Source organism: Oncorhynchus masou, unplaced genomic scaffold (assembly GCF_036934945.1).
Source record: "Oncorhynchus masou masou isolate Uvic2021 unplaced genomic scaffold, UVic_Omas_1.1 unplaced_scaffold_1760, whole genome shotgun sequence".
Taxonomy (NCBI): domain Eukaryota; kingdom Metazoa; phylum Chordata; class Actinopteri; order Salmoniformes; family Salmonidae; genus Oncorhynchus; species Oncorhynchus masou.
Window position 1 is genome coordinate 95,001 of NW_027007769.1, and position 19,115 is coordinate 114,115.

The following is a 19,115-nucleotide window of genomic DNA, read 5'->3' on the forward strand; positions in this document are numbered from 1 at the left end:
AGATGTCAGCCTTCTCTAAGTGATCCATGATATCAGATGTCAGTCTTCTCTAAGTGATCCATGATATCAGCCTTCTCTAAGTGATCCATGATATCAGCCTTCTCTAAGTGATCCATGATATCAGCCTTCTCTAAGTGATCCATGATATCAGCCTTCTCTAAGTGATCCATGATATCAGATATCAGCCTTCTCTAAGTGATCCATGATATCAGCCTTCTCTAAGTGATCCATGATATCAGATGTCAGCCTTCTCTAAGTGATCCATGATATCTGCCTTCTCTAAGTGATCCATGATATCAGATATCAGCCTTCTCTAAGTGATCCATGATATCAGATATCAGCCTTCTCTAAGTGATCCATGATATCAGATGTCAGCCTTCTCTAAGTGATCCATGATATCAGATGTCAGCCTTCTCTAAGTGATCCATGATATCAGATGTCAGCCTTCTCTAAGTGATCCATGATATCAGATGTCAGCCTTCTCTAAGTGATCCATGATATCAGATATCAGCCTTCTCTAAGTGATCCATGATATCAGCCTTCTCTAAGTGATCCATGATATCAGATGTCAGCCTTCTCTAAGTGATCCATGATATCAGATATCAGCCTTCTCTAAGTGATCCATGATATCAGATGTCAGCCTTCTCTAAGTGATCCATGATATCAGATGTCAGCCTTCTCTAAGTGATCCATGATATCAGATGTCAGCCTTCTCTAAGTGATCCATGATATCAGCCTTCTCTAAGTGATCCATGATATCAGATGTCAGCCTTCTCTAAGTGATCCATGATATCAGATATCAGCCTTCTCTAAGTGATCCATGATATCAGATGTCAGCCTTCTCTAAGTGATCCATGATATCAGCCTTCTCTAAGTGATCCATGATATCAGATGTCAGCCTTCTCTAAGTGATCCATGATATCAGATGTCAGCCTTCTCTAAGTGATCCATGATATCAGATGTCAGCCTTCTCTAAGTGATCCATGATATCAGCCTTCTCTAAGTGATCCATGATATCAGATATCAGCCTTCTCTAAGTGATCCATGATATCAGATATCAGCCTTCTCTAAGTGATCCATGATATCAGATGTCAGCCTTCTCTAAGTGATCCATGATATCAGCCTTCTCTAAGTGATCCATGATATCAGATGTCAGCCTTCTCTAAGTGATCCATGATATCAGATGTCAGCCTTCTCTAAGTGACCCATGATATCAGATGTCAGCCTTCTCTAAGTGATCCATGATATCAGATGTCAGCCTTCTCTAAGTGATCCATGATATCAGATGTCAGCCTTCTCTAAGTGATCCATGATATCAGATGTCAGCCTTCTCTAAGGTCTTAGTAAGAATCCACATTAAGAAGGTTGATAGCTCTAAAATTCTAGGTTCTCTCTTATCTCTATCCTTTTTAGGCATCCGATATCAAAGCCTCATTAAAAGGTGTCCGAGAAGGAAGACATTTTAAATTGACATTGGATTGTTTGTTCTGTTGTCTCTGACCTCTCAATGAGATCTGCATAATTAATCAGTTGGCTCATCGGACAAAAAAACATCAACAATCATTAAACCACGACATCATTCGTTTAATACAATAGACTTAGGGTGCACCTAAATGAACCCTATACCCAGATAGTGCACTATTTTTAGACCAGGGACCTGTTCCCTAGGTGACTATAACACTGGAGAGATGCTGCTAGCTGCTAGCTGCTAGCTCACTAACACTGTAGGTGACTATAACACTGGAGAGAAGGCTGCTGCAGCTGCTAGCTCACTAACACTGTAGGTGACTATAACACAGGAGAGAAGGCTGCTGCTAGCTGCTAGCTCACTAACACTGTAGGTGACTATAACACAGGAGAGAAGGATGCTGCTAGCTGCTAAGCTCACTAACACTGTAGGTGACTATAACACTGGAGAGAAGGCTGCTGCTAGCTCTAGCTCACTAACACTGTAGGTGACTATAACACCGGAGAGAAGGCTGCTGCTAGCTGCTAGCTCACTAACACTGTAGGTGACTATAACACTGGAGAGACTAACACTGTAGGTGACTATAACACTGGAGAGAAGGCTGTTGCTAGCTGCTAGCTCACTAACACTGTAGGTGACTATAACACAGGAGAGAAGGCTGTTGCTAGCTGCTAGCTCACTAACACTGTAGGTGACTATAACACAGGAGAGAAGCCTGCTGCTAGCTGCTAGCTCACTAACACTGTAGGTGACTATAACACAGGAGAGAAGGCTGCTGCTAGCTGCTAGCTCACTAACACTGTAGGTGACTATAACACTGGAGAGAAGGCTGTTGCTAGCTGCTAGCTCACTAACACTGTAGGTGACTATAACACTGGAGAGAAGGCTGCTGCTAGCTGCTAGTTGCTAGCTCACTAACACTGTGGGTGACTATAACACCGGAGAGAAGGATGCTGCTAGCTCACTAACACTGTAGGTGACTATAACACAGGAGAGAAGCCTGCTGCTAGCTGCTAGCTCACTAACACTGTAGGTGACTATAACACTGGAGAGAAGGCTGTTGCTAGCTGCTAGCTCACTAACACTGTAGGTGACTATAACACAGGAGAGAAGCCTGCTGCTAGCTCACTAACACTGTAGGTGACTATACCACTGGAGAGAAGGCTGCTGCTAGCTGCTAGCTCACGAACACTGTAGGTGACTATAACACAGGAGAGAAGGTTGTTGCTAGCTGCTAGCTCACTAACACTGTAGGTGACTAACACCGGAGAGAAGGCTGCTGCTAGCTGCTAGCTCACTAACACTGTAGGTGACTATAACACAGGAGAGAAGGATGCTGCTAGCTGCTAGCTCACTAACACTGTAGGTGACTATAACACAGGAGAGATGACTGATGCTAGCTGCTAGCTCACTAACACTGTAGGTGACTACAACACTGGAGAGAGGCTGTTGCTAGCTGCTAGCTCACTAACACTGTAGGTGACTATAACACAGGAGAGAAGGTTGTTGCTAGCTGCTAGCTCACTAACACTGTAGGTGACTATAACACAGGAGAGAAGCCTGCTGCTAGCTGCTAGCTCACTAACACTGTAGGTGACTATAACACAGGAGAGAAGCCTGCTGCTAGCTGCTAGCTCACTAACACTGTAGGTGACTATAACACAGGAGAGAAGGATGCTGCTAGCTGCTAGCTCACTAACACTGTAGGTGACTATAACACAGGAGAGAAGCCTGCTGCTAGCTGCTAGCTCACTAACACTGTAGGTGACTATAACACAGGAGAGAAGGATGCTGCTAGCTGCTAGCTCACTAACACTGTAGGTGACTATAACACAGGAGAGATGACTGATGCTAGCTGCTAGCTCACTAACACTGTAGGTGACTATAACACTGGAGAGAAGGCTGCTGCTAGCTGCTAGCTGCTAGCTCACTAACACTGTAGGTGACTATAACACAGGAGAGATGACTGATGCTAGCTGCTAGCTCACTAACACTGTAGGTGACTATAACACTGGAGAGAAGGCTGTTGCTAGCTGCTAGCTCACTAACACTGTAGGTGACTATAACACAGGAGAGAAGCCTGCTGCTAGCTGCTAGCTCACTAACACTGTAGGTGACTATAACACAGGAGAGAAGCCTGCTGCTAGCTGCTAGCTCACTAACGCTGTAGGTGACTATAACACAGGAGAGAAGGATGCTGCTAGCTGCTAGCTCACTAACACTGTAGGTGACTATAACACAGGAGAGAAGCCTGCTGCTAGCTGCTAGCTCACTAACACTGTAGGTGACTATAACACAGGAGAGAAGGCCCTAGCTGCTACTAGCTCACTAACACTGTAGGTGACTATAACACAGGAGAGAAGGATGCTGCTAGCTCACTAACACTGTAGGTGACTATAACACAGGAGAGAAGGATGCTGCTAGCTGCTAGCTCACTAACACTGTAGGTGACTATAACACAGGAGAGAAGCCGGCTGCTAGCTGCTAGCTCACTAACACTGTAGGTGACTATAACACAGGAGAGAAGGATGTTGCTAGCTGCTAGCTGCTAGCTCACTAACACTGTAGGTGACTATAACACAGGAGAGAAGGTTGTTGCTAGCTGCTAGCTCACTAACACTGTAGGTGACTATAACACAGGAGAGATGACTGTTGTTAGCTCAGAGACACTGTAGGTGACTATAACACACCCTCTCTCTGTCTAACCCCTGAACCCTCTCTCTGTTTAACCCCTGAACCCTAACCCTCTCTCTGTCTAACCCCTGAACCCTAACCCTCTCTCTGACTAACCTAACCCCTACTCTACTCTGTCTAACACCTGAACCCTGAACTCTAACCTCTATTTTACTCTGTCTAAGCCCTGAACCCTAACCTCTACTCTACTCTGTCTAACCCTGAACCCTAACCTCTACTCTCCTCTGTCTAAACCCTGAACCCTAACCTCTACTCTGTCTAACCCCTGAACCCTAACCTCTACTCTACTCTGTCTAAACCCTGAACCCTAACCTCTACTCTGTCTAACCCTGAACCCTAACCTCTACTCTCCTCTGTCTAAACCCTGAACCCTAAACTCTGTCTAACCCTGAACCCTAACCTCTACTCTGTCTAACCCCTGAACCCTAACCTCTCCTCTGTCTAACCCCTGAACCCTAACCTCTACTCTACTCTGTCTAACCCCTGAACCCTAACCTCTACTCTGTCTAACCCTGAACCCTAACCTCTCCTCTGTCTAAACCCTGAACCCTAACCTCTACTCTACTCTGTCTATCCCCTGAACCCTAACCTCTACTCTGTCTAACCCCTGAACCCTAACCTCTACTCTACTCTGTCTATCCCCTGAACCCTAACCTCTCCTCTGTCTAAACCCTGAACCCTAACCTCTACTCTACTCTGTCTAACCCCTGAACCCTAACCTCTACTCTCCTCTGTCTAACCCCTGAACCCTAACCTTTACTCTCCTCTGTCTAAACCCTGAACCCTAACCTCTACTCTGTCTAACCCCTGAACCCTAACCTCTACTCTACTCTGTCTAACCCCTGAACCCTAACCTCTACTCTACTCTGTCTATCCCCTGAACCCTAACCTCTACTCTGTCTAACCCCTGAACCCTAACCTCTACTCTGTCTATCCCCTGAACCCTAACCTCTACTCTGTCTAACCCCTGAACCCTAACCTCTACTCTGTCTATCCCCTGAACCCTAACCTCTACTCTGTCTAACCCCTGAACCCTAACCTCTACTCTGTCTATCCCCTGAACCCTAACCTCTCCTCTGTCTAAACCCTGAACCCTAACCTCTGTCTAACCCCTGAACCCTCTCCTCTGTCTATCCCCTGAACCCTAACCTCTACTCTGTCTAACCCCTGAACCCTAACCTCTACTCTGTCTATCCCCTGAACCCTAACCTCTACTCTGTCTAACCCCTGAACCCTAACCTCTACTCTACTCTGTCTATCCCCTGAACCCTAACCTCTACTCTGTCTAACCCCTGAACCCTAACCTCTACTCTGTCTATCCCCTGAACCCTAACCTCTCCTCTGTCTAAACCCTGAACCCTAACCTCTGTCTAACCCCTGAACCCTCTCCTCTGTCTATCCCCTGAACCCTAACCTCTACTCTGTCTATCCCCTGAACCCTAACCTCTCCTCTGTCTAACCCCTGAACCCTAACCTCTACTCTACTCTGTCTATCCCCTGAACCCTAACCTCTACTCTGTCTAACCCCTGAACCCTAACCTCTACTCTGTCTAACCCCTGAACCCTAACCTCTGTCTAACCCCTGAACCCTAACCTCTACTCTACTCTGTCTAACCCCTGAACCCTAACCTCTGTCTATCCCATCATGTGGATAAGAAGTTATAGCACAAGTACATCAGAGTTGAAACCATTCAGATCCTGTGATCTGCTACATTCCCCTCAGCAAGTCAACCAGAATAATGATCTTAAAACAAAGGCCTTATTATTGGTGACGTGCACTCGTCAACGACTAGAGCTTTGAGAACTACTCTTTTAAACGAATGATTCGTTTTACCGACCTCCAGAGTCATGATTCATTTTACCGACTCCAGAGTCATGAATCATTTTACCGACTCCAGTCATGATTCGTTTTCCCGACTCCACAGAGGCACGATTCGTTTTCCCGAGTGGCTCGTTCATTTTAGTCGTTTGTTTGACCTGACGGCAGCAAGGAATTCTTCAGCAGCAGGATTAATACGTCCTCCAGCTCAGAGACTCAGAGACTCCAGACTCCAGACTCAGAGACTCAGAGACTCAGAGACTCCAGAGATTCAGACTCCAGAGACTCAGAGACTCCAGACTCAGAGACTCCAGAGATTCCAGAGGCTCCAGAGATTCAGACTCCAGAGACTCAGAGACTCCAGAGGCTCCAGAGATTCAGACTCCAGAGACTCAGAGACTCCAGAGGCTCCAGAGATTCAGACTCCAGAGACTCAGAGACTCAGAGACTCCAGAGATTCAGACTCCAAAGACTCAGAGACTCAGAGACTCCAGAGACTCCAGAGACTCAGAGACTCCAGACTCCAGACTCAGAGACTCGGAGACTCAGAGACTCCAGAGATTCAGACTCAAGAGACTCAGAGACTCCAGACTCCAGACTCAGAGACTCAGAGACTCAGAGACTCCAGAGATTCAGACTCAAGAGACTCAGAGAATCCAGAGAATCCAGAGACTCAGAGACTCCAGAGACTCAGAGACTCAGAGAATCCAGAGAATCCAGAGACTCAGAGACTCAGAGACTCAGAGACTCCAGACCACCAACAGTCTGTCATGAGAAATACATCCTGCTGCATAGAGAAGAAAAAGATGTTTACAACTGATCATTGATCGCCCAAAAAATGACAATTAATTGATTATTGAATGTTATGATGGACACAGCTTTTGTGTTGAACCAAAACATATCTGCTCAACACACTCAAACTCAAATCGTTTGTCTCCCGAGTGCAGCGGTGGTCTAAGGCACTGCATCTCAGTGCAAGAGGCATCACTACAGTCCCTGGTTCAATTCCAGGCTGTATCACAGCCGGCCGTGATTGGGTGTGCCATAGGGCGGCGCACAATTGGCCCAGTATCGTCCGGGTTTGGCCGTGGTAGGTCGTCATTGTAAATAACTATTTGTTCATAACTGACTTGTTTGAATAAATAATAATTTAATACCGCAGTTCGCGAATGTCCTAATCACACGGCAGTCAAGCATTCCGCCAAGAGTCGTTCACAACGAGACTACGTTTCAAAAGTATCAATAAATAATCGTATTCGTGAGCCTTGCAATCACAAACGCACAATGTTTGGAGCACATCTTGTGTGTGACCTCTCGGTCATAACAGCTCCTATAAGCCCCTGTGGTGAACGAGAGGCTTGTAGAGTCATAATTCCGTCCAGGCTGTAGATTATCGTTCGCTGGCAGGAGGTCCTGCGTGCTCTGGGCACTACTGAAACAAATCAACCAACTGAGTCAAAGGATGTGTTCTTTTTGTCTGAGGTGAACAGATCCGAGTCAGCAGCTTCCATCACTTCTTAATGAAAGTTGGTCTATTGTTTCTCAGGACAAGTAATAACATGCCCCTCTACACCTAAACCCCCCTCCTCTCCACCTAAACCCCTCCCCTCCACACCTAAACCCCTAAACCCCCCTCTACACCTAAACCCCTCCCTCTCTCCACCTAAACCCCTCCACCTAAACCCCCTCCACACCTAAACCCTCCCTCTACACCTAAACCCCTCCCTCTACACCTAAACCCCTCCCTCTACACCTAAACCCCTCCCTCTCCACCCCCTCCCTCTCCACCTAAACTCCCCTCCCCTCTCCCTCTCCACCTAAACCCTCCCTCTACACCTAAACCCCTCCCTCCACCTAAACCCCTCCATCTCCACCTAAAAACCTAAACCCCTCCCTCTCCACCTAAACCCCTCCCTCTACACCTAAACCCCTCCCTCTACACCTAAACCCCTCCCCCTCTACACCTAAACCCCCACCCCTCTACACCTAAACCCCCTCCCACCCCTTCTAAACCCCTCCCTCCTCAACGTAAACCCCTCTCCTACCCCTTCCAAACTGCTTCCCCTCCCCCCGTCTAGGCCCCTCCCTCTCCTACCCCTTCCAAACCCCTCCCTCCCCGTCTAGGCCCCTCCCTCTCACCCAGGAGACGGTCTGTATGCATCGTACGATCTTCAGCAGCAATTTGCCGAAGCAGCCTGGTGGGAAGGCGGAAGCAGAGTGCTGTATGCAGAGACACAGCAGGTAGGCAGGGGCTAACTTAGGTCGTCTCCGCCCGGCTCGATCAGAGACATGATCCTGCTCACCAGGGCGTCCTCGTGGGCCTGACGGAATTAAACGATTCAGGTCAGTTTGATTCATTTCAGTTAAAGTCAACTGAATAAACATTGGGGCAACTATTCCTGGACTTCCAAAGTGACATCACAGGATAAATACATTAACTGATTCCTCTACAACGACCTATATTTACCTGTTCAAAGTCGAGCTGTAGGCGTCTCTTCTGGTTCTGTCCCGCCAAGATGGTCGTTACAACGCCTGTCCCCCGGCCCCGCCTTGGGGTTTCACCAGGTGTGGTTTGAAACTGCGCCTGGCGGGGGGGCCGGTTTGGGAGGACAACGCCCCCCTGTCCTTTAACAACGAGCCACATGTCTTACAGGTCCCCCCCTCCGTCCCACCCTCCGTCTCCACCCCCTCCCCCAGCCTCGTACAGCTGCCCCAGGGTTCGGAGGCGTGCCAGCGTCTGGGCGGGGAGGGGTTTGGCACCCGTTGGGTCCTTATACAGGAAGATGTAGTGGGCTCCGAACGACAGAAGGTCGCCGTGGCGGCTGGGTGGATTGCTCGCACCGGGAGAAGTTGACCAGGACCGTCGCGTGGGGGATGGGCTCCACGGCAACGCAGGAGCGGTCGTCCCGGTGACGGCGGCGGCTGCTGAGGGTTGTTGTTGTTGTTGGGGGTGCTGCCATGGCGACGGGGGCAGGGACCCGGTGGAGGCGACAGTGGAGTGGCAGGATGTCAGGAGAGGACAGGCAGATGTTTGGTCGGGCTGACGGGGTCTCCTGACCCACAGTGTGCTGCTCTCTGTTCAACAGGTACACCAGGCAGTCCTGGAATATATAGCACAATATATACACAGTGTGCTGCTCTCTGTTCAACAGGTACACCAGGCAGTCCTGGAATATATAGCACAATATATACACAGTGTGCTGCTCTCTGTTCAACAGGTACACCAGGCAGTCCTGGAATATATAGCACAATATATACACAGTGTGCTGCTCTCTGTTCAACAGGTACACCAGGCAGTCCTGGAATATATAGCACAATATATACACAGTGTGCTGCTCTCTGTTCAACAGGTACACCAGGCAGTCCTGGAATATATAGCACAATATATACACAGTGTGCTGCTCTGTGTTCAACAGGTACACCAGGCAGTCCTGGAATATATAGCACAATATATACACAGTGTGCTGCTCTGTGTTCAACAGGTACACCAGGCAGTCCTGGAATATATAGCACAATATATACACAGTGTGCTGCTCTCTGTTCAACAGGTACACCAGGCAGTCCTGGAATATATAGCACAATATATACACAGTGTGCTGCTCTCTGTTCAACAGGTACACCAGGCAGTCCTGGAATATATAGCACAATATATACACAGTGTGCTGCTCTCTGTTCAACAGGTACACCAGGCAGTCCTGGAATATATAGCACAATATATACACAGTGTGCTGCTCTGTGTTCAACAGGTACACCAGGCAGTCCTGGAATATATAGCACAATATATACACAGTGTGTGTGCTGCTCTGTTCAACAGGTACACCAGGCAGTCCTGGAATATATAGCACAATATATACACAGTGTTCTGCTCTATGTTCAACAGGTACACCAGGCAGTCCTGGAATATATAGCACAATATATACACAGTGTGCTGCTCTCTGTTCAACAGGTACACCAGGCAGTCCTGGAATATATAGCACAATATATACACAGTGTGCTGCTCTCTGTATATAACACAATATATATTACATATACTGTATATAACACAATATATATTATATACTGTATATAACACAATATATATATTACATATACTGAATATAACACAATATATATTATATACTGTATATAACACAATATATATCACATATACTGAATATAACAATATATATATTACATATACTGTATATAACACAATATATATTACATATACTGTATATAACACAATATATATTATATACTGTATATAACACAATATATATATTACATATACTGAATATAACACAATATATATTATATACTGTATATAACACAATATATATCACATATACTGAATATAACACAATATATATTATATACTGTATATAACACAATATATATCACATATACTGAATATAACAATATATATATATTACATATACTGTATATAACACAATATATATTACATATACTGTATATAACACAATATATATTACATATACTGTATATAACACAATATATATTATATACTGTATATAACACAATATATATATATACTGTATATAACACAATATATATTATATACTGTATATAACACAATATATATTACATATACTGTATATAACACAATATATATTATATACTGTATATAACACAATATATATTACATATACTGTATATAACACAATATATATTATATACTGTATATAACACAATATATATATTACATATACTGAATATAACACAATATATATTATATACTGTATATAACACAATATATATTACATATACTGTATATAACACAATATATATTATATACTGAATATAACACAATATATATTACATATACTGAATATAACACAATATATATTAAATATACTGTATATAACACAATATATATTACATATACTGTATATAAACAGTATAAACTGGCTGTAGAAGGTCCACAGCCCTTTGAACACTTTCACCTTCTGCCATATAACACAATATATATTACATATACTGTATATAAACAGTATAAACTGGCTGTAGAAGGTCCACAGCCCCTTGAACACTTCCACATTCTGCCATGAAATGACATCTAAAAGGGTACTGCAGACCGACTCCACGACTTCAAAGTGAAAGAAAGTTCCCGAAGAGAAAACCAAACTGAAATATCAGTCAGGGTAGTTGGGCTGTATCACCGCCTGGTACCTGTCTGTATCATATATCCCAGCATGCATCAGTCAGGGTAGTGTAGTTGGGCTGTATCATATATCCCAGCATGCATCAGTCAGGGTAGTGTAGTTGGGCTGTATCACCGCCTGGTACGGCAACTGTCTGTCTGTCTGTATCATATATCCCAGCATGCATCAGTCAGGGTAGTGTCGTTGGGCTGTATCACCGCCTGGTACGGCAACTGTCTGTCTGTCTGTCTGTCTATCATATATCCCAGCATGCATCAGTCAGGTAGTGTAGTTGGGCTGTATCACCGCCTGGTACGGCAACTGTCTGTCTGTATCATATATCCCAGCATGCATCAGTCAGGGTAGTGTAGTTGGGCTGTATCACCGCCTGGTACGGCAACTGTCTGTCTGTATCATATATCCCAGCATGCATCAGTCAGGGTAGTGTAGTTGGGCTGTATCACCGCCTGGTACGGCAACCGCACCGCCCGCAACCACAGGGCTCTCCAGAGGGCGGTGCGGTCTGCCCAACGCATCATCAGGGGGCAAACTACCTGCCCTCCAGGACACCTACAACACCCGATGTCACAGGAAAGCCAAAAAAAGATAATCAAGGACATCAACCACCCGAGACACTGCCTGTTCACCCCTCTATCATCCGGAAGGCGAGGTCAGTACAGGTGCATCAAAGCTGGGACCGAGAGACTGAAAAACAGCTTCTATCTCAAGGCCATCAGACTGTTAAACAGCCATCACTAGCACATTAGAGGCTGCTGCCCTAAATACACAGACTTGAAATCACTGGCCACTTTAATAATAATGTTTATATATTTTGCATTACATTTATTTTCTGTATCTGGTCCTAATATATAGTATCTTAGTCTCTGCATTACTCAGTACATATGTATATTCTGTATCTGGTCCTATTATATAGTATCTTAGTCTCTGCATTACTCATTACATATGTGTATTCTGTATCTTGTCCTATTATATAGTATCTTAGTCTCTGCATTACTCATTACATATGTATATTCTGTATCTGGTCCTATTATATAGTATCTCTGACATCGCTCATCCCAAATATTTATATATTCTAAATTCCATTCCTTTTAGTTTAGATTGGTGTGTATTGTTAGATATTACTTCACTGTTGGAGCTGGAGACACAAGAATTTCACTTCACCCGCAATGACATCTACTAAACACGGGTATGTGACGAATAACATGGGATTAGATTTTAGTACCTGTCTGTCTGTCTGTCTGTCTGTCTGTCTGTCTGTCTGTCTGTCTGTATCATATATCCCAGCATGCATCAGTCAGGTAGTGTAGTTGGTACCTGTCTGTCTGTATCATATATCCCGGCATGCATCAGTCCGGTAGTGTAGTTGGTACCGGTCTATCTGTATCATATATCCCAGCATGCATCAGTCAGGTAGTGTAGTTGGTACCTGTCTATCTGTCTGTATCATATATCCCAGCATGCATCAGTCAGGTAGTGTAGTTGGTACCTGTCTGTATCATATATCCCAGCATGCATCAGTCAGGTAGTGTTGTTGGTACCTGTCTGTCTGTCTGTATCATATATCCCAGCATGCATCAGTCCGGTAGTGTAGTTGGTACCGGTCTATCTGTATCATATATCCCAGAATGCATCAGTCAGGTAGTAGAGTTGGTACCTGTCTGTCTGTATCATATATCCCAGCATGCATCAGTCCGTTAGTAGAGTTGGTACCTGTCTATCTGTATCATATATCCCAGCATGCATCAGTCCGGTAGTGTAGTTGGTACCGGTCTATCTATATCATATATCCCAGCATGCATCAGTCAGGTAGTAGAGTTGGTACCTGTCTGTCTGTATCATATATCCCAACATGCATCAGTCCGGTAGTGTAGTTGATACCTGTCTATCTGTATCATATATCCCAGCATGCATCAGTCAGGTAGTGTAGTTGGTACCTGTCTGTCTGTCTGTCTGTCGGTCTGTCTGTCTCATATATCCCAGCATGCATCAGTCAGGTAGTGTAGTTGGTACCTGTCTGTTGTATCCCTGCAGCAGCAACAGGTGAGGGGATTGGTAGAGGGAATGTCTCACCCCTCCTCCCCCCACTCCTCCCCCTTCTCCCTCCTTCCTCCTGGTCGTGGCCCCCCCTGGACCCCCCCTCGTCCTCAGAGGTCCCGGCAGGGTGGAGTAGTAACGCCCGGCTCGTCTGCACCCCCCAACTGATTAGTACAAGGGATACATCGGTTTCAATTAGTATAATAACATACATATACATATATACAAATGTAATAACATTTAACAATCTAAATCAGACACATTCCATAATTACATTCAATAATAATAACAATATATAACACAATATATATATATATATATATATAGGCTTTGATTAATATAATAATATTTAAGCCCATACACAGTCATTAATAGCAGTATCTAACTAATAACTCCAGTGAATTAGTTGGAAAAGGTTTTAATAATTATAATGGATGTATTTAACATAATACAACCCAACATGTACAGCTCCTGGAATAGAGCCAGCTAGCTGGATAGTTATATCATATAACCCAACATGTACAGCTCCTGGAATAGAGCCAGCTAGCTGGATAGTTATATCATATAACCCAACATGTACAGCTCCTGGAATAGAGCCAGCTAGCTGGATAGTTATATCATATAACCCAACATGTACAGCTCCTGGAATAGAGCCAGCTAGCTGGATAGTTATATCATATAACAGTAGAATAGTATTTATACTAGTAGTAGTAGAATAGTAGTAATAGTTATAATAGTAGTAATATTTATAATAGTAGTAATAGTTATAATAGTAGTAATAGTTATAATAGTAGTAGTAGTAGTAATAGTTGTAATATTTATAATAGTAGTAATAGTAGTAGCAGTTATAATAGTAGTAATAGTTGTAATAGTAGTAATAGTTGTAATAGTAGTAATAGTTATACCAGTAGTAATAGTTGTAATAGTAGTAATAGTTATAATAGTAGTAATAGTTATAATAGTAATAGTAGTAATAGTTATAATAGTTATAGTAGTAGTAATAGTTATAATAGTAGTAATAGTAGTAATCGTAGTAATAGTTATAATAGTAGTAATAGTAGTAATAGTAGTAATAGTAGTAATAGTTATAATAGTAGTAATAGTTGTAATAGTAGTAATAGTTATAATAGTAGTAATAGTTGTAATAGTAGTAATAGTTATAATAGTAGTAATAGTTGTAATAGTAGTAATAGTAGTAATAGTTATAATAGTAGTAATAGTTGTAATAGTTATAATAGTAATAGTTGTAATAGTTGTAATAGTAATAGTAGTAATAGTTATAATAGTTATAGTAGTAGTAATAGTTATAATAGTAGTAATAGTAGTAATCGTAGTAATAGTTATAATAGTAGTAATAGTAGTAATAGTTGTAATAGTTGTAATAGTAGTAATAGTAGTAATAGTTATAATAGTATAATAGTAGTAATAGTTATAATAGTAGTAATAGTTATAATAGTAGTAATAGTTATAATAGTAGTAATAGTTATAATAGTAGTAATAGTTATAATAGTAGTAATAGTAGTAATAGTTGTAATAGTAGTAATAGTTATACCAGTAGTAATAGTTGTAATAGTTATAATAGTAGTAATAGTTGTAATAGTAGTAATAGTTGTAATAGTAGTAATAGTTATAATAGTAGTAATAGTTATAATAGTAGTAATAGTTATAATAGTAGTAATAGTAGTAATAGTTGTAATAGTAGTAATAGTTATAATAGTTATAATAGTTGTAATAGTAGTAATAGTAGTAATAGTTGTAATAGTAGTAATAGTTATAATAGTAGTAATAGTTGTAATAGTAGTAATAGTTGTAATAGTAGTAATAGTTGTAATAGTAGTAATAGTTATAATAGTAGTAATAGTTATAATAGTAGTAATAGTTATAATAGTAGTAATAGTTATAATAGTTGTAATAGTAGTAATAGTTGTAATAGTAGTAATAGTTATACCAGTAGTAATAGTTGTAATAGTTATAATAGTAGTAATAGTTGTAATAGTAGTAATAGTTATAATAGTAGTAATAGTTATAATAGTAGTAATAGTTATAATAGTTATAGTAGTAGTAATAGTTATAATAGTAGTAATAGTAGTAATCGTAATAATAGTTATAATAGTAGTAATAGTAGTAATAGTAGTAATAGTTATAATAGTTGTAATAGTAGTAGTAGTTATAATAGTAGTAATAGTTATAATACTTGTAATAGTAGTAATAGTAGTAATAGTTATAATAGTAGTAATAGTAGTAATAGTTGTAATAGTTGTAATAGTTGTAATAGTAGTAATAGTTGTAATAGTAGTAATAGTTGTAATAGTTGTAATAGTAGTAATAGTTGTAATAGTAGTAATAGTTATAATAGTAGTAATAGTAGTAATAGTTGTAATAGTAGTAATAGTTATAATAGTAGTAATAGTTATAATAGTAGTAATAGTTGTAATAGTAGTAATAGTTATAATAGTTATAATAGTTGTAATAGTAGTAATAGTTATAATAGTAGTAATAGTAGTAATAGTTATAATAGTAGTAATAGTTATAATAGTAGTAATAGTTTTAATAGTAGCAATAGTAGTAATAGTTATAATGGTTATAATAGTAGTAATAGTTATAATAGTTGTGTACCTGGTTGAGACTGGTCTAATTAGTAGTAATTGTTATAATAGTAGTAATAGTAGTAATAGTTATAATAGTTGTAATAGTTGTAATAGTAGTAATAGTTATAATAGTAGTAATAGTTATAATAGTAGTAATAGTTATAATAGTTGTGTACCTGGTTGAGACTGGTCTAATTAGTAGTAATTGTTATAATAGTAGTAATAGTAGTAATAGTTATACGAAAGTAGTAATAGTTGTAATAGTAGTAATAGTAGTAATAGTTATAATAGTAGTAATAGTAGTAATAGTTATAATAGTAGTAATAGTTGTAATAGTTGTAATAGTAGTAATAGTTATAATAGTAGTAATATTTATAATAGTAGTAATAGTAGTAATAGTAATACTAGTAGTAATAGTTATAATAGTAGTAATAGTAGTAATAGTTATACGAGTAGTAATAGTTGTAATAGTAGTAATAGTAGTAATAGTTATAATAGTAGTAATAGTTATAATAGTAGTAATAGTAGTAGTGGTTATAATAGTAGTAATATTTATAATAGTAGTAATAGTTGTAATAGTAGTAATATTTATAGTAGTAGTAGTAGTAGTAATAGTTATAATAGTTATAATAGTTATAATAGTTGTAATAGTTGTAATAGTTATAATAGTAGTAATAGTTATAATAGTTATAATAGTAGTAATAGTAGTAGTAGTAGTAATAGTTATAATAGTAGTTATAGTAGTAATCGTAGTAATAGTTATAATAGTAGTAATAGTTATAATAGTTATAATAGTAGTAATAGTAGTAAGAGTTGTAATAGTTGTAATAGTTGTAATAGTTATAATAGTAGTAATAGTTATAATAGTAGTAATAGTAGTAATATTTATAATAGTAGTAATAGTAGTAATAGTAGTAATAGTAGTAATAGTTATAATAGTAGTAATAGTTATAATAGTAGTAGTAGTTATAATAGTTGTAATAGTTATAATAGTAGTAATAGTTATAATAGTAGAAATAGTTATAATAGTAGTAGTAGTAGTAATAGTTATAATAGTAGTAATAGTAGTAATAGTTATACCAGTAGTAATAGTAGTAATAGTTATAATAGTAGTAATAGTTGTAATAGTTATAATAGTAGTAATAGTTATAATAGTAGTAATAGTAGTAATAGTTATAATAGTAGTAATAGTTATAATAGTAGTAATAGTTATAATAGTAGTAATAGTTATAATAGTAGTAATAGTTATAATAGTTGTAATAGTTGTAATAGTAGTAATAGTTATAATAGTAGTAATAGTTATAATAGTAGTAATAGTTATAATAGTAGTAATAGTTATAATAGTTATAATAGTTGTAATAGTAGTAATAGTTATAATAGTAGTAATAGTTGTAATAGTAGTAATAGTTATAATAGTAGTAATAGTTATAATAGTAGTAATAGTTATAATAGTAGTAATAGTTATAATAGTAGTAATAGTTATAATAGTATAATAGTAGTAATAGTTATAATAGTAGTAATAGTTATAATAGTAGTAATAGTTATAATAGTAGTAATAGTTATAATAGTTGTAATAGTAGTAATAGTTATAATAGTAGTAATAGTAGTAATAGTAGTAATAGTTATAATAGTAGTAATAGTTATAATAGTAGTAATAGTTGTAATAGTAGTAATAGTTATAATAGTAGTAATAGTTGTAATAGTTGTAATAGTAGTAATAGTTATAATAGTAGTAATAGTAGTAATAGTAGTAGTAGTTATAAATAGTAATAGTTATAATAGTAGTTATAATAGTAGTAATAGTTATAATAATAGTAATAGTTATAATAGTAGTAATAGTTATAATAGTAGCAATAGTAGTAATAGTTATAATAGTTATAATAGTAGTAATAGTTATAATAGTTATAATAGTAGCAATAGTAGTAATAGTTATAATAGTTATAATAGTAGTAATAGTTATAATAGTAGTAATAGTTATAATAGTAGTAATAGTTAATAGTAGTAATAGTTATAATAGTAGTAATAGTTATAATAGTTGTAATAGTAGTAATAGTTATAATAGTAGTAATAGTAGTAATAGTTATAATAGTAGTAATAGTTATAATAGTAGTAATAGTTATAATAGTAGTAATAGTTATAATAGTAGTAATAGTAGTAATAGTTATAATAGTTATAATAGCAGTAATAGTTATAATAGTAGTAATAGTTAATAGTAGTAATAGTTATAATAGTAGTAATAGTTATAATAGTAGTAATAGTTGTAATAGTAGTAATAGTTATAATAGTAGTAATAGTTATAATAGTAGTAATAGTTATAATAGTAGTAATAGTTATAATAGCAGTAATAGTTATAATAGTAGTAATTGTTATAATAGTAGTAATAGTTATAATAGTAGTAATAGTAGTAATAGTAGTAATAGTTATAATAGTTGTAATAGTTATAATAGTAGTAGTAGTTATAATAGTAGTGTACCTGGTTGAGACTGGTCTCACTGAGGGAGCGGCAGAAGGTGGTCCCAGGTCGAGGTAGTGTCAGAGTTCCTTTAGTTCTGTTCCTCTGTAGCTTCCTAGCCTGGGCGTTGATATCTAGAGAGAAGAGGAGAGGGTTAGTGTCATAAAGAAGAGTAGGAGAGCTGTGGCTCCCCAAATAAAGACCAGGAATAAGCTGAATCAGGTGAATCAGGTGAATCAGGTGAATCAGGTGAATCAGGTGAAACAAACAGACTAGAAGAATCAGATAAACCTGAGGAATCATGCGATTCGAGCGAAGTGAGTGAGAACATGGACATGCGTCAACATCCACACAGAGACAAGACCCACAGCAACCACATAACAGAGACAAGATCCACAGCAACCACATAACCCAGAGACAAGACCCATAGCAACCACATAACACAGAGACAAGACCCATAGCAACCACATACCACAGAGACAAGACCCACAGCAACCACATAACACAGAGACAAGACCCACAGCAACCACATAACACAGAGACAAGACCCACGGCAACCACATAACACGGAGACAAGACCCACAGCAACCACATAACAGAGACAAGACCCACAGCAACCACATAACACAGAGACAAGACCCATAGCAACCACAACACACGGAGACAAGACCCACAGCAACCACATAACACAGAGACAAGACCACAAAAACCACATACCACAGAACAAGACCCACGGCAACCACATAACACAGAGACAGGACCCATAGCAACCACATAACACAGAGACAAGACCCACAAACTACATAACACAGAGACAAGACCCACGGCAACCACATAACACAGAGACAGACCCACAGCAACCACATAACACAGAGACAAGACACACAGCAACCACATA

At 39.2% G+C, this 19,115-nt stretch overlaps 1 pseudogene; it reads right to left on the bottom strand.

Moving 5' to 3' along the window:
- LOC135532184 (ras-associating and dilute domain-containing protein-like) overlaps positions 1–18,351 on the bottom strand; it is a 94,273-nt pseudogene extending 75,922 nt beyond the window's left edge.
- Between the last annotated feature and the right edge of the window lie 764 nt (positions 18,352–19,115).